General features: G+C 49.1%; 1 protein-coding gene across 4 annotated transcripts in view; it reads right to left on the bottom strand.

Annotated features, from left to right (window-relative positions):
* The window catches only part of CLDN14 (claudin 14), a 97,260-nt gene that overhangs the window by 1,433 nt on the left and 81,860 nt on the right, over positions 1 to 13,967 (bottom strand). The window lies entirely within an intron of this gene.

Here is a 13,967-nt window from a genome sequence, read left to right as displayed (position 1 = left end):
TTAGTCACGCCGACTTGGACGTGCGTGCTGGTTTTGATTAGAAATCAGCCTTGGGCTGCCCGCCAGGATGCAGGGTTTTCTGAGGGGATGACTTTCCTGTCCACTCAGGCAGGGGCAGGCTTAGCCCTCTAGGCTGGTCAGGCGCTTCCTTCAGAGTTCCAGGACTGATGCGATGTGGGGACGGTGGACTGATGCCAGGGGCTGGGCCACCAGGTCACCAGCTCCTTAGGTGCCATGGCCAGGGACAGGCCAGTGTCCCCTCCAGCACAGGCCTCCCATTCACCCCCGCCTGCCACCAGTGAAGACCTTCAGAGGGGCGGCTTTGTCACCAAACCAAGGCTGCTATCGGGCATTCAGAGAAAGAATGTAGAACCGTGCCAGAGGTGAAGTTAAAAAGCTATCCGGAACTTTGCAGGATCCAGAACACTCTGTGGGGCAGTAGCCTCGCAGCCGGGCAGTGCCTGGAGCATCAGGGACACTAAGAAAGACGGAGGAAGGAAGGAGAGAGGCGGAGAGGAGAGAGGTCCTGCATGAAGTTCTGTTGTCCCTCCACTTAGCAAGTGGACACACCCTGTCCAGGGACTGGGACACCATTCCAGTCCTTGTTGCCCAGAGAGGGACAGGGCCAGCCATCCTGTGGTCACTGCCATGGAGACGACAGGACTCAAACAATGCCAAAGTGGCCACCCTGCAGGCACGGCTGGAGCAGCTGTGGTGGGTCTGCGCCACACCGTGGGCACAGCTGCACCAACGACCACCAGCTTATGGGGCCGGGGTTCCCTGGGAGTGAGACAGCGAAGCCCTTCCTCAGGCAAACACGCCGGAAAAACCAGAGTTGCCAAGCAGACCTGTCTTCAAGGCTGTGGAGCTGAGGAAACGCCCCTGGAGACGGGAGGCTGGGCAGTCGGCACAGCCTTTGGAGACCGGTCAGCGGAGGTGGTGAGACATCGGAGCCAGACACTGAGATCGAACCCACTGGGACAGGACAAGAATCTGCCTGGTTCTGAATATATTAGGGACTGTCCCGATAATGAGGGGCAGATCCCAGGTGTAGGTAGAGCCGTCAGTGAAGTAACCGGGTTGCCTTTACTTTATCAGCGTGGTAAGATCACGCCCGGAGGTGGAGACGTAGGCGGTAGACAGGTCACAGTGAGGGACACAGGAAGAGGAGCACAGGCAGGACTAACTGCCCCCAGCCCCATGACATAGGACGGTCCCTGCCCACCCTGTAGATGCTGTAAAAGCTGCACCCTTTGTCTGTGCCCTGAAGCCAGCCTGGGGTTTTCCTGGGTCCTGTTTGCTGCCTCCTTTGTGACAGGAAGAACTTGGCACAGGCAATGCCATTTTGAAACATATCCTCCATCTTAGGACAAGGGTCACCTCAAGGTCACTCTGACTCAGCCTGGCCTTACACCCAGACAATGCCACATCTTCATGCCAAGAAAGGAATTGCCATCTGGGACTGGAATCCTCCAAACACCTGGTTCAGCATGGAATAGTGACCACCTCCAAGAGTGGAGGTGACGACCATAAGGACCCTTCCCTGACACCCGGCAGACCCCAGCAATGGCCTAACTGCCACTCATGTCCCACAGTGACGCCAGGCTGTAGGTGGAGGACGGGTCTCAGTCCCCACCCACCGACCTCTGCAGGTTTGTCCAGAGTAAATGGGGTTGGGCCGAGCTTCCTCTCCTCTCTCGGGTTCCTTCCTTACACTTTGGGCTGCAGCATAAGAACAAGGTCCTGCTCCTGTTCCAGTGTGCTTTTGTCCTGTCCTCTGACTGAGGGCGCAGGAACCCTGGTGGGTGACAGGAACACGGCTGGCACGGATCGCCTGGCTTATCCCCACCATCTACTGAGGCGGCGACTGGTGCCAACCTCTCTTGCACTGAGGAGACGTGCAGGGGAGGAATGGTCCACCGCAGACCTGGCTGGTATTATCCTTGATTTCGTTCCTCCTTGGAATGCTACTTTCCTCAATTATGTAGGATCCAAGTTAGTGTGGGAGGTGAGGGGTGGATTCTGGGGTGCTGAGTCTCCTCCCCAATTGTCACAGAGTGACCTTGGTCCTTTTGCCTGGTTTATGTGGCCAGGGTGACCGACCATCCTTTTTTGCCAGGGATGGAGAGGTCGCCCCGGGTGGGCGATTTCCTAAGCAAACCAGGCCAGTTGCAAGCTCCTCCAGGTAACCCAGGGGCCGCAGACAGCCCAAAAAGGACTCTGAGATCCCTTCCAGCCCTGCCTAGAGCCACTTTCAGGTGGATGGCCCCACAGGCTGTCCTGGGTCCAGGACATTCTGTGGCCTCTTGTCAAGGTCAATTACTAAGTATACTGATCCTCAAGAATGTGGCATGAAAGCTAAGCCAGTTTGACCCCATTAGGCTGGGCAAGTGGAGTCGGAGTTCACTGGAGGTCTGAATATTTATGGAAAGAGGTGAGGGCTAATTTTAGAAACCATGAGGTTGCTATTTTTAAACTTGTGCTATGAGGATCTGCTAATTTAAGATTGCATGTTAACGAACCCCAGCTCCCATCTCCTTCTCCCCATTAGCAGCAGCTGCTTGCTGGCTTCAGGCAATCATTCAAAGACCTGGCAGTTGCCTTTCACTGTGGGTCATGCAATGAAAAACAACTTTAATCAAACCCATCTCCCTGGAAACCATAGAAGACTCTTCCCTGGCACCCAAGACCCCACCCTGCAGGGCTGTTTGTACAGGGAGGAGCCTGCCCACCTCTGGCCTCCCAGGGGCTGCTGCACCAGGGCTGAACCAGCAGGTCCAGGGTCACATTTGACTTCACCTATGGGCTACCCTTTCCTGGTTGGCGTGTGGCTAGAGAGAGATAGGTCCCCAAGCAAAAAGCGTTCCAAGATCAAGTTCCCAAAAGACATGGCTGGGTGGGGCTGAATCTCGCAAGACCATGCGTCCTAGGAACGAATAAGTGTCCCGAGTTGCCTATGGGTTCTGGAGCCCAGAAAGTGCCAGCCCAGGTATGCAGCTGGTGGGGAGCAGGAGTTGGGACAGGGTTTCCCAACAGTGCCTCTTGGAACGCTGCATTTGTAGGTTGTTGCGGGTGAAGGACATAAATATCAATTACCTTTGAGGAAAGCTGTAAGACTTCGTAGCTCATAACATGCAGAAACACAGATTTCCTGGGAGTGCTCATACGAAGCATTTTCTAAATTTATTTGACTAAGGACACCCCTACACCCTTTTCCAAAGAACAACTAGAAGTAAAGTCATTTAGAAAGAATCCCTTGACTTGGATCCTTTAAAAGTTTTACAGATCCAGGGTGGCGCATGCCTGTAATCCCAGCGGCTCAGGAGGCTGAGGCAGGAGGATCCCGGGTTCGAAGCCAGGCTCAGCAACTTAGTGAGGCTCCAGGCAACTCAGCAAGACTCTCTCTCTAAATAAGTTCTAAAAAAGAACTGGGGATGTAGTTCAGTGGTTGAGAGCCCCTGGGTTCAATTCTGGGTTAAAAAAGAAAAAAAAAAAAAAAAAAAAAAAACACGTTTCATGGAGGCAGTGGTGGGACAGGATTGACTGACAAAAAAAAAAAAAAAAAAAAAAAAAAAAAAAGAATTTGATTTTCCAGAAGTGGAGTGAGCAGCCACAGGAGGCCCAGAAGGATGCTCTGACTTGACGTGTCCTCCCCCAGTGTCAGAAAACCCGGGGCTGTAAAGTGACGTGAAAATCTGCGAAGAACAGCTGTGAGAAACCCCAGTGCTACCGGCGGCCCCTCACACTGGACTGGTGTTATGAGCTCCAGCTCTGAGGGATGAAGGTCTTTTTCCACATAAATTTTTATGCTGTCTCCTTCCTCTGTAGTCTGTGAGCCTCACTTATTTTTACAGGAAAGTATTAAAAAAAAAAAAAGGTACCCTTGGTGCACAGCAGGGTCTCACACTGCTCACCTGCCAGGGGCCTGGACCCCAGCTGGGCAAACCCTGCAGCTTCATCTCCAAGGTGAGCAACATTTCCACAGCCGCGGCCAGCGGGGACAGCCAGGCCAGGACAAAGGACAGATGTGCTATGAGCCAGTTCTGCTTTTTGTCTGTCCAATGTCCCCAGGCACACTGTCCTGTCTTCTGAAGGCCTTCCTTCTGCTCAGCCTCCTGGGCCAGCCATGCTCAGAGGGCTGCAGTGTGGGTCTTGGAGGGCGTCTGAACCCCACACGTCCCTGTCCTCACAAGTCTCACCCCTAGCTATCTGCAGCTGTCACCTTATCCTTTGCAAAATCAGCCCCTATGGTGAAATCTTTCTCGTGGACAGGAGGCTCCCAGGCTCTTCCCCCCAGACTGGTGAAGGAGCTGTCAGTCCCAGAACGGGAACAGCACAGGTCCCGTGCAGAGGGGCGGGGCACGGACCAGGCATGGTAGAGGTTTCCTGCCCAGAACCACTCGGGCACTGCCGTCCAGGCAAAGAGATGGACAATCTGCCATTTGCAGTCATTTCAGCTTTGGGCTGTCTTGTATCTATAGCACCTTTAGAGCTGCTTGGTCACAAGCCATCACACACAAGCTTGTCTCCAAATGCAACTGACTCGGTGCTGGGTCTGTGATGGAGGAGCCAGCAAACTGGGTGTCTCCCGAGAACTTCATCAGAGAGAAAATGAGGAGGCACCTTGAATGAGCAGTGGCTGGAGCGGCCTTGACTTTGGTGTTCAGCAACTTAAGGGTGGTCCTGTCCCCCATCCCTCCGCCTCTTACTGCTGTTTAGATATTTCGTAAGTGCTCAGATCTGGGAACTGAGGTCAACCCCCGGGAGACTGGGAATCACTTACACAAGATATAATAGCCAAACTACCCAACAGGAAAAGACAAAGAACTTGAACTCTGCGCCAGAATGAAGGAGCTTCCACTGGCATGACCCAAGCATGTGTTGGACGCTGGCTTTCTTGACCATGTACGAAGCAAGTGGCTCCATTTCCTAGAAACCTCACAGATTCCATTTTATACAGATGTGTAAGGATTATGATGAAGCCATCAACTACGACCTTGGAAAAACCATTTCATATTCTCTTAGGATGCACCTCTGTGTGGGGGTTTTGGCTCTAAAAAGTTTCCTTGACTGCTGTTCTATGCTTTCTGTAACTTTCCCTGGTTTTTTTTTCAGACTGGCAGGCATCTGTGTTTTAAATTTATGAGCAGTCTCTGTGCCGTCCACAGTCTTTCCATGAGAGGCAGAGACAGGGTAATGACACGACCAGAGCTTAGGATGTCGGGGTGGTTGGTGCTTGCTATTGTTACGCGGTAAAGCCAGTGTGAAATACTGGCCTGAGGTCACGCAGAAGACCAGTGATAGGCTGACTCCATTCCCCTCCTCTGCATGAGTGAGCAACGGCCTCTTTTTCAAAACAAGAACTGGTTTGGGGAACAGGTTGTGTCGACACAAGTGGAAATCATGGCGTGTGGTTAGAGGCCACAGAGGCCGTTTTCAACTCAATAAGATGGAAGTCTACTGATTTACCAAAACCCATAAACCTAAGTCACTGTGACCACAAAAATCCTAAACCCTTTCCGGGAGGCATTATCTCTCTAATTTCAGCTCACCAGATTTCATTACAATTCTTTAAAAATGTAGAGGATAAACACTTTTAAAAGAAACAATTGAATTTCATCTTCTAAAACACATGGGCACCTTTTCTTAGCTGTTTTGCCTCATGAGATAGTTGTGTGACTCTTCTATGTTGTTGTGGTTCATTTTTTAAGGCTTGGGTGGGTAAAATCTTGCTGTACGAGAAAATAAATTAGGAAAGTTAAAAAAGAAAAATAGGTGGACATAGGCTATTTTCTGAAGTGTTAGATGATTATTAGACGATTAGTAGTTGAAATGTTTGGTGGGATGCTTTCTATTGAATTGCAACCCCGCAAAAGAGATACATGGAAGTCCCGACCCCACATAGCAGAATGTGACCTGTTGTGGAAATAGGGTCTTTGCAGATGTGATTGGTCAGCATGAGGTCATGTGAACAGGGTGGCTCCTAACCCGGCGTCTTTATAAGATGACATATGGAGCGGAGGCAGAGGCCAGAGCATGCAGCTGTAAGCCGGGGAGGGCGGGGGGCGCCCTTGACCACACCAAGCTCGCAATGGCCTTCCCTCACGGCCCGGAGGAACCGGCCTTGCTGATACCTCAATTTCAGACTCCTGGGTTCCAGAACTGTGAGAGGATGCATTGCTGTTGACAACCAGGCTGTGACTCTTTGTCCCAGAAGCCCCAGCTGGTCCTGCAGAGGGTTGGCTGCCTGGCAGCACCAAGTGACAGAAACAGTGCTCACACCTGACTGTGGGCCATGAGTCCCCTTCCCTCAGGTGCCCAGCACCCTCTGTCTGTTCACATTTGTCACTTAATAAAGCCAAACAGAAGTTAGCTTCATGTCCCAAAGTATGGGGGACAGAATCTCAGGAGAAAATTCTGGAAGCCCTCAAAGATGTCAAAGTTCAAGTGTGAGCCTTGCCTGCAGCCAGTAGCTCATACACTTGTGAAAGTGACTCAGCTTCTCAGGGTATAAAAGGTATGTCAGGTTTACTTAGCCCACAAAGACTTTGGGGCCTTAGTTCTGCAGGGTGTGTGTGGGGCTGGGCCACGCGCGCGGACTGATGGCTGACCTTTCTTTTCAGAATGGATGTCTGCTTCTGTTAAATCACCATGTGTTGGTTTCATAGGCCATAAAAACCCAAAACTGGGGTGCAGGCCAGGTTTGGATAAAGTGACTCAGAGGGCTCACAGGCTTTACCTTGGAAATGCAGCAGAGCTCGGCAAGGCCTCCCTTCAGTTGGGACTTACATCAAAACAGAAAAAAAAAGTTAAAAAAATACCCCAAGCAACAGGACATTGTCACAGCTGGGCTGGAAGCCCCCACGAACAAGACAACTATTCTGTGAACTTGGTAAGACTCTGCACATTATTTATTTGAGCATTGAAATAGGAATATATTTCTGTGGTTACAAATGTGGTGTCAAATGAAAACACAAGGCTAAGATTTACTGAGGCTAAATAAAATAATGATGTTAAAGCTCACTCTCTGCAAGCTCCTTTTAGCCCAGGTGACTCAAAAGCTGTTAGTTATTAATGATAAGACTAAAACCAATCACAGATAAATCTACTGACTATTTATGATATGCCAACCTGTGACCAAGTGTTTCCCTTGGTGTTTATTTAGTTCTTAAATCTGTAATGTGTTTATTGTTCTCATTGCAGATGGGAAAACTGAGGCTTAGAAAGGTTAAGTAACTCAACCAATAGGAGGCTATTGTGATCGTTCAGGTGAGAGACACTGGGATGCTGGGCCAGTGTCATGGTGATAGAGGTAGGCACAGCAGAGAAACGCTGGTTTCTGGGTGCATTTGGAAGGTGGGACTGGCAGGATTTGCCAGTGGTTTAGCTGAGGGGCGAGAGACAAGTGGTCAAGGTTTTTCTCTTTGGTCACTGGAGGAATGGAGATTTACTGAGATGACTGTAGGGTGCCCAGGTATTTGGTCATACACTACTTATTTTTGTTTCTGTGAGAATGTTTGAGATGAGATTACCACTTAAGTCAGTAGAATTTAAGTAGATTGCCCTCCCTAATGTGAATCTCATCCAATGAGTTGAAGGCCTGAATAGAACAAAAAACTGGTGTCTTAAGTGAACTCAGGCTGCCATGACAAACTGTCTTCATATCCCATGTGGTGGCTGAAGGTAAGGAAACATGTTTTCTCACAATTCTGGAGGCTGGGAAGTACAAGATCCAAGGTTCTGGCTGATTGATTTCTTGGCAAGGGCTCTCACTGTGTGCTCACTAGCTCTTCTTTATGTACATGTGGAAAGAGACCTTCTCTTTTCCTCTTCTCCTAAGGCACTAATCCCATCATGGGGTCCCATTTTCATGACCTAATCCAACCTTAATTGCCTCCCAAAGACCCCATCTTCAAACACGATGATGTGGTGGGTTAGAGCTCTCACATATGAATTTGGTGGGGGGGGGGCACACACAAACATTTAAGAATATTTCTTGAATGTTCTTGAAATTTCTCAAATGTATCAAGAGAAAAGTCAGTTCCTCAGTAGATTGCCTTCAGACCCAGTTTCAACATCATTTCTTCCTGGTCCTATAGCCTTCTGACTGCAGCATCAGTATCATCTCTTCTGGGTCTCCAGCCTCCTGGCCCATGCAGTGGATTTTGGACTTGCCAATCTCCATAATCACATGAGCCAATTCCTCATACATCTTGTTCTTTGTCTCTAGGAAAGCCCTGACTTATACAGAGGCTGAAGGGAAGACAAGAGACACTCTGTACAAAAACATTAAAAAGATAGTGCATCATGATCAGGTGGGCTTCATCCTAGGGGTGCAAGGTTGGTTCAACATACTGAAATCAATAAACGTAATTCAGCACATCAAGAGACTTAAAGACAAGGATCACATGGTAATAGGTGCAGTGAAAGCATTTGACAAAATACAACATCCATTCATGTCCAAAAGACTAGAAAAGCTAGGGATAGTAGGAACATAACTCAAACATTGTAAAAGCCATATACGTTAAACCCAAGGCTAACATCATTCTAAATGGAGAAAAATTGAAAGCATTCTGTCTTAAAACTGGAACAAGACGAGGATGCGCTCTTTCACCACTTCTATTTAACATAGTCCTTGAAACTCTAGCCAGAGCAATTAGGCAAAAGAGAGAAATTAAAGGTGTACAATAGAAAAAGAAGAACTTGAACTATCCCTTTTTGTCAACAATATGATTCTATATTTAGAGAGCAAAAAACTCCACCAGAAAACTTCTAGAGCTCATAAACAAATTCAGCAAAGTAGCAGGATATAAATTAATGCCCATAAATCAATGACATTCCTATATACCAACGATGAATCAGCTGAAAGAGAAATTAGGAAAACTATCCCATTCACAAAAGCCTCAAAAAAATAAAATAAAATACTTAGGAATCAATCTAACAAAAAAGGTGAAAGACCTCTACAATGAAGACTACAGAACACTAAATAAAGGAATTGAAGACCTTAGAAAACGGAACGATCTCCCACGTTCTTGGATAGGTGGGAGTAGTATTGTCAAAATGGCCATACTACCAAAAGCATTATGCAGATTTAATGCAATTCCTATTAAAATTCTAATGATGTTCTTTGTAGAAATAGAAAAAGCAGTCACGAAATTCATTTGCAAAAATATGAGTCCCAGAATAGCCAAAGCAATCCTTAATGAGAAAAATGAAGCAGGAGGCAGCATAATACAAGACATTAAATTATACTACAGAGCTATATTAACAAAACTAGCATGGTATTGGCACCAAAACAGACACGAAGACCAATGGAACAGAATAGAAGACACAGAGACAAACCCACATAAATACAGTTATCTTATACTAGACAAAGTTACCATAAACATACATTAGGAAAAGATATCCTCTTCAACAAATATTGCTGGGAAAACTGGAAATTCATATGTAGCAGAATGAAATTTAACCCCCATCTCTCACCCTGCACAAAACTCAAAGTGGATCAAGGACCTAGGCTTTAGACCAGAGACCTTGTGCCTACTAGAAGAAGATGTAGACTCCAAAAGTGTAAGAAGTAAAATCAAGAATCAATAAGTCAGATGGTATCAAACTAAAAAGCTTCTTCACTGCAAAGGAAAATCAAGAATGTAAGAGAGAATCCTACAGAGTGGGAGAAAATCTTGCCACCTACATCTCAGATGGAGCATTAATCTCCAGGATATATAAAGAACTCAAAAAAGCTTAACCAAACAAACTCAAATAACCCAATCAATAGATGGGCAAAGGAACTAAACAGGCACTTCACAGGAGAAGAAATACAAATGGTCAAAAAATATATGAAAAAATGTTCAACATCTCTAGCAGTTAGAGAAATGCAAATTAAAACTACACTGAGATTCCATCTCACTCCAGTAAGAATGGCAGTTATCAAGAGTACAAGTAACGTAAATGTTGACCAGGATGTGGGGAAAAGGTAGTCTGATACACTGCTGGTGGGACTGCAAATTGGTGCAACCACTCTGGAAAGGAGTATAGAGATTCCTCAGAAAGCTTGGAATGGAACCACCATTTGACCCAGCTATCCCACTCCTCCATTTATACCCAAAGAACTTAAAATCAACATAGATGATGCAGTCACATCAATGTTTATAGCATCTCAATTTACAATAGCCAAGCTATGGAGCCAACTAGGTGCCCTTCAACAGATGAATGGATAAAGAAAAGGTGGTATATATACCCAATGGAGTATTATTTAGCCGTAAAAAAGAATGACTTTTGCCAGTAAATAGATGGATCTGGAGACTATTATGCCAAGTGAAATAAGCCAATCCCTAAAAACCCAAAGGTCGAATGTTCTCTCTGATAGCTGCAGGTGTGGATGCTAACACACAATAAGGGCAGGGGGAAGAATAGACGATCACTGGATTAGACAGGGGAATGAAGGGAAGGGAGGGGAAGGGAATAGGGAAGACAGTAGAATGAATGGACGTAACATGTGCATACACGATTGGTGAAACTCCACATCATGTACCACCACAAGGATGGGATCCTAGTTAGAATAAGTCATATCCATGTATGTATAATATATCAAAATATACGGTACTGTCATGTCTATCTAAAAAGAGCAAATCAAAAATAGAAGGAGGCGTTCTGCTTGTGGACAGTTCTGAGATGCCGTCACCATCCAGTGGGATAAGAGTGGTTGGAAACTCAAACCAGAGTTCAGGGAGGGACAGCACTGGAAAGTCCATTTGGGACTCGTCACCTTGGAGGTGGGATTGCAAGCTTTGAGACTGGACGGAAGCTCCTAGGGAGTGAGCGTAGGTGGGGTGAGCAGGGCCCGGAGACTGAGTCCCAAGTGGTCCACCGTCACAGGTGGGCTGGGGAGGACAGCCGGCCAGGGCTAGAGGGAGCCACCATGAGGGAGGAGTCAGCCAGAGGGAGGGAGCTGACTCAGGACGGTCCCCACTGCAGAGGGCCTTCCACTGAGTCTGGTGTAAGCAGATCAATCAAGTCACCTGGGCACGGAGAGGTGATGCTTAGGTTAGTGACTTAAAGGAAACTGGAGCCCTTGAGAAGCAGTTTGAGTGGAGTGGTTGGAGTGGATTCAAGAGAGAGGAGGGACAGGAGAGAACGAGCCCAGGGGATTCTTCCAAAGGACTGGGGCCACCAAGGGGAACGAGGGAATGAGGCGATGGCTGTAAGACAGGGTTGGGGGCCTCACGGATTCAAGCTGTGGACTGGGACAGGAGAAAAGTCCCCGTTTTACTTCATCGACCTCTGATTGACAGCAGGCAGTTCCTTCATTATGCACAGAGGCAGCCGCCTATAGCAGTGCGACCAGAGCCTGGGACTCCATCAGCCATAGAAACCACCCACGTGTTTCATCAAATGATAGGTGTTGGGAAGATCTACCTGGGAAGATCACTTGCCACTGCCACTATTTCAGCCCCTGCTGGATCTTGGAATATAATGCATCCTTAGAGAGGCACATAGATCGCTGTGAACCAAGTTGCTTAAGGTATTGTGATAGCTGCATTTCAATGTCACCGTCCTCCGTTAGCATCTCGTGTATTATTTATACATTCGAAAGCAGCGTGCCAAGAGACACAGGCCTCATCCTACTGCCGAAGGGATTCAAGGCAAAACCATGAGCAATCCCGCACATCATCATCGCTGACTAAATGCACTGGAGGAAGCTCGGCCTGCGAGCGGGTGGTTCAGGGTCTTTGTTCTGATCTGTTGTTTGGAAGATGAGAGAAACTGAAGTACGTTTGCATGCCCCTGGGAATGATCCAGGGAGAGGGGAGACACCGTGATGTCCAAGAGATGTCCTGGAGGTGTGCTTGCTGCAGTGACTGGGAAGGGTGATGGCATCGGCAGGCAGGGTGAGATCACAGGAAGAGGGACCCTCAAGAGGCAGGAGACCAGGGAAGAGGTGAAAGGACCACCCGCAGGGCAAGGAGCCATCATGAACCTCTCTGAGCCACTTGTCACCCCGTTGTCTCACCCACTGTTCCAGGGGTTACATGTCCCCAGTGGTTCACGTAGCTTCCGCTTGTGAACAAGGGGAGGAGAACGGGACCAGAGGGAGGGCACCGAGGACACACGCCTTCTAAGGACAGTCCTCGCTCATGACGCCGCAGTGAGCTGACCCGTGGCCCAGGCCTCTGTCCCGCCCTCGCATCTGTGTGAAAAGCACCTGCGTCCTCACAGCGGTTCCTCCTCCTCTGACACCTGAGGCCGGGGCGGAGACACGGGGCTGGGAGATGATGACCTCTTGTCTGGGCAGGGAACGTGTTGCAGGGCGTGTGCGGGTGACCCGCCCGACAGACGGTGAGACCGGGACCGGTTTTCCTGCTTTTCTCCTTCTCCCCTTCCGCTTGCCTCTGCAGGGCAGCTTTGGCGGCGGGTGTGTGCCCCAGGCGTGTGGGACAGGCAGCTGCCCTCCCCCCACGGTGGCTGGCTCCACCCTGGCTCAGATCTAGCTGTTCCAGTCAACTGGCTAGAATTCAGTGGCTCTCCGGCCCGGGATGGAGCTGCCTCTTGGAAAGCCATAAAAAGACCCTGAGGCCCAGACCCCCAGAGTCTGGTGCATGGACTGGGGGGTCTGCACCTGGGGATTTTTGAGCCCCCCTCCCCAGCCAGGTGGTTGGACATGCAGCCACTGTTGAGAACCAGACTAAACTGAAGTGACTGAAGTGACTTTAAGAGTCTGAAACGGGCTGGGGTTGTGGCTTAGTGGTATCTTGCTCGCCTAGCATGCTTGAGGCCCTGGGTTCGATCCCAGCATCACATAAAAATAAAGGTATTATGTCCACCTACAACTAAAATTTAAAAAAAGAGTCTGAAAGAAACCTATGTGCACACCTATGACCCCAGTGACCGGGGAGGCTGAGGCAGGAGGATCCCAAGTGAAGGCCAGCCTTAGCAACTTAGCAAGACCCTGTCTCAAAGTAAAAAAACAAAAAAGTCTGGGGACATAGTTCAGTGGTTGAGCTGGGTTTAGTTTCCAGTAGGGGGTGGGGGTGGGGGCGGGGAAGAGTCTGAAATGTTGAACCAAGTCATGTCCGAGTGTCTGCTCTGCTGGGCCTGCCCGCTGTGGGCTCCCCTGAGGTGGAGACTGTCTTGCCTGGCCAGACCTTTTACCTGTTCCCTGAATAGAGTCGGATCTACTACACAAGCCTTTGGCTCTCATACTCCCTCTCTCTCAAATCCTCTTCTTCATCTTACCTGTGCTCTTCCCCAATCCTTGACCCTGAACTTCCACCTGCCTCTATAATTCTTTTGACAGCCGAGCATCTGGAAAGAAGAGGTTCCTATTCACCCTTTGGCGCCCACCTTCCCAGCACCCCACAGAAACCTGCTTGAGCCACGAGGGCCCTCTTTCTGGATCCCATATGTTAACCCCCTGCCCGGGGCCTTGCTCACGCCGTACCCCCGAGCTCCCTCCCCAGTCCCTGGAATGCTGCTCTTGGCCCAGAAGTTACCCACGCACATTTGTATTTTCATGGATGACCCTCCTCCTGGCTCTGGTCCCAAAGAATGACATCGACATAAAAATATGGTGGGGTCCCTCCTGGGGGAGGCTAGTCTGTGTTTCTTAAAACGTTCAAGAAGTTCAGACTTAGTCGAGCCAGGTGTGAGGTTCAGATCAGGAAGTCCTGGTAAAAGGAAGACCTGCTGACACAGTGCCCGTGGCCTTCGAGCTTGGTCTTCAGGGAGGTGACCCAGCTGTGCCTCCGAGGCTTCTGGGTGCCACCAGAAGCCTGGTGTCACCTTTACCTGCTCTCAGAACCAGCTGCAGAATTTGCAGAACTCAGCGTGAATGAAAACGTAGGGCCCTTGTTTGTGAATCAAGAAATTCAAGGTGGCGGCAGCCCACAGCGTGGGCTGCCCTGTGACGCTGCTGCAAGCCCCGCCCCCGGCCTGGCCTGTGGTGGACGTGCCCAAAACTGGACCTAGGG

The sequence above is a fragment of the Sciurus vulgaris genome, assembly GCF_902686455.1.
Source record: "Sciurus vulgaris genome assembly, chromosome: 10".
Taxonomy (NCBI): Eukaryota; Metazoa; Chordata; class Mammalia; order Rodentia; family Sciuridae; genus Sciurus; species Sciurus vulgaris.
Note: the sequence above shows the minus strand (reverse complement) of the source record. Positions and strands in the feature narration are given on the sequence as shown.